The sequence below is a fragment of the Phaethon lepturus genome, unplaced genomic scaffold (genome assembly GCF_000687285.1).
Source record: "Phaethon lepturus isolate BGI_N335 unplaced genomic scaffold, ASM68728v1 scaffold7992, whole genome shotgun sequence".
Classification (NCBI taxonomy): Eukaryota; Metazoa; Chordata; class Aves; order Phaethontiformes; family Phaethontidae; genus Phaethon; species Phaethon lepturus.
In genome coordinates, this window is record NW_010521181.1 from 67,810 (window position 1) to 71,022 (window position 3,213).

A 3,213-nucleotide genomic window follows, 5' to 3' on the forward strand; every position below is an offset into this window, starting at 1 on the left:
TGCCACTAGCTTGGCTGAGAGACTCAGCTGTGCGCTGTGGTGGGTCCATTGGAGCTGGCTGTGCCTGGCATGGGGCAGTCCCAGCCTGTCCTCACTGATGCCACCCTGCAGCCCACCGGTGCCAACACTTGGACATGGACATCCAATACAGGAGGGATGCAAGTCTCCATAAACCAGGTACTTCTAACTGTTTCTGAAACTTATTTTTAAGTTGTCAATTTTTGGGTTTGATAACAAAAAAATCTCTACCTATGAGATTTTATTGTCCTGAATACTCAATTTTACGTAAAACAGTACATTCAAATGTAAAGTAAGCCAAGGACCTGTCTGTGTACCTATACTGGGTTAGAATCATAGAATAGTTTGTGTTGGAAGGGACCTTTAAAGGTCATCTAGTCCAACCCCCCTGCAATGAGCAGGGACACCTTCAACTAGATCAGGTTGCTCAGAGCCCTGTTCAACATGACCCTGAATGTTTCCAGCAATGGGGCATCTACCACTTCCCTGGGCAACCTGTTTCACCACCCTCACTGTGAAAAATTTCTTCCTTATATCTAGCCTAAATCTACCCTTTTTTAGTTTAAAACCATTACCCCTTCTCCTATCGTAACAGGCCCTGCTAGAAAGTCTGTCCCCATCTTTCTTATAAGCCCCCTCTAAGTACTGGAAGGCTGCAGTAAGGTCTCCCCGGAGCCTTCTCTTCTCCAGGCTGAACAACCTCAACTCCCTCAGCCTGTCCTCACAGGAGGGGTGTTCCATCCCTCTGGTCATTTTTGTGGCCTCCTCTGGACCTGCTCCAACAGGTCCATGTCTTTCCTGTGCTGAGGGCTCCAGAGCTGGATGCAGGACTCCAGGTGGGGTCTCACCAGAGTGGAGCAGAGGGGCAGAATCACCTCCCTCGAAACTGCTGGCCGCGCTTTGGATGCAGCCAGCATATGGTTGGCCTTCTGGGCTGCAAGCGCACATTGCCGGGTCATGTCCAGCATATTTCAGTTTCTGTCAACCAGCATCACTCCATGCACTGCAGTGGAGTGCAAATCTGCACTCAAAAATCTGCAACATGCTCACGCACACCACTCAAGAACATGCCTACATCCTTCTGAAGGGGATGCATTTTTCAGAAATAAGCAGGTGGTATTCCAGACCTGTCGCTGAGACAATCTTTCTTCACATGAGGGGAATTTGTCTTACTTCAGTGCTGCAGAAGTTTAGCCTGTGGTATGCAGCCTATGCAAGTTACTAAAAACTGTAGTAGCATTTAATCATTCCTCTCTCCATTATGCTCTTCCCAAACACAGCAGAGAGCATCTAGATGACATTGAGATTACAACATCATTCCTCTTCCTTTCTCTCACATACACCACTATGAAAAATCTCTCTCATTAGATTTGCTTTGCAGATTTTTGGTATCTGAACTAATCTGAGGAGACAAGATAAAGCAGAAACCAAACATATTATATTTACCAGACTCTGCATTCTATTACAAAACATCCGTATCTAGGATAAATTTATAATTCACGTTTGTGATAGAAGAACATTAAAAAAAAGATTTATCTGGGAGAAAAGTAAGTATTTTTGTCAGCCATGTAGTAAAGGTACTCCCATACCTTCTTCAGAAATAGTATATTGAGAATTATCTGATTGTGTGCAGTGTAGTTCATAATGTTACCATACAAATGAGCTTTCACAGATTGGTAAATATCTTTCTTACTTAAGTTCATCAGTTTGCCAAATTTATGCAATAGGTGTCCCTCGAAGAAAAAATTCATAGAATATTCCAGGTCCAGACATCAGTTACTACTAAGACAGATTTATAAACGGAGGTTTTCCTTTGCTAGATGTGGATACGTAACTTCTTTTTCATAGTTTTTAGTTACTTTTGGAAGAACACAAAGGTCACAGAAGAACAGTAATAAGAACTTAAAAGTAAAAAGAAACAAAACAATTTCTCCTGTAGCACATAGGGGACTGAAGTCTTTAAAAATATATGTTTAGCAGTATGACTAATCACTCACGTTGCTGGGAAGGGCAAACTCATATACATAAAGTAAACCCAAACCTTTGCTCAAATTATCAGAAGTTTTTTGATAATACATTTCAGTTCTACCATGACAGCAACTGCAGGGAAACAGATTGAGGTGACTCCATCCAACAGTTTTCGAACATGGTCAAGAGTAGAAAAGTGGAACTTTCATGAGAATAATTAATGTAGCTTTTACATATAATTCATTTTCTGGTCTTGTGCTACATACAATTTGAGCCAAAAGCTTTTCAGATGATAATTATTCTGTTATTTTAGGGTTTGTTCAAGAAGGTATACCTTACTCTAGAGTGGAGAACTGGGACGAGACAGTTATGCTATCACTTTCTACCATCAGTCATTCATTCAGATAAATGTATACAAATAGAAATAAAAATGCTTAGCCTTAAAGAAATTTCCTCTTCATATGCATGTAAAAATGTGCAACGTTTAGATATTGAAGAGTTAAAAAGAGAACTCAGTAGCTCGCTTTAATCAGCTACCGTGGATCATTATGGCTCTTGCATTACTATTCCACTTTCACTTCTGCATAATTCTATTTCGATCAATAAGGCTAGATTGGAATAAAACTAGATTATGACATTGGTGAATCAGGCCCCTTATTTTTGACACATTTAAGCTTTTCCTGAAAGACCAGATGGTTGGTGTATGTTATGTAGTTTTATTCAGATGAAATTTAAAAGAACTAAAATACTCAGCATGCTTTTATTATTGGCATGCTTAGTGTGTCACCTAAAGAAACCTACAAAGGGAGATAATGAGCCTTGTCAACTGTTTCACAGTAATTATAGCCCTCATGATATAATGCTACAAAATTACAATATAACTTAAGACAAAAAAAATGCAAAAGTTCTTTTCAAATCAGGAGAAAAAACCTATTTGTAACATTTATGCAGGAAAGAGATTATATCAAACTGGTAACGATCAGTATATTAGACATGCAATCAAGTGTAATAAAACCAAATTCTGTCAGTGTTTGATACTGCACATTGTCCAAAATTTATACTATATATTTTAGTTATGTTCTTCCTACAAGGCTTACAGATTTTCACAGGGTTTGCCAGTTCATTTAAATATACGATATTAAAATAATATAAAGCTTCAGACACTTGCTTGAAATATTGCCTTAAAGCTCTTGAGCTTTCAGATCAGCCTTTTTTTAGTGTACTTAC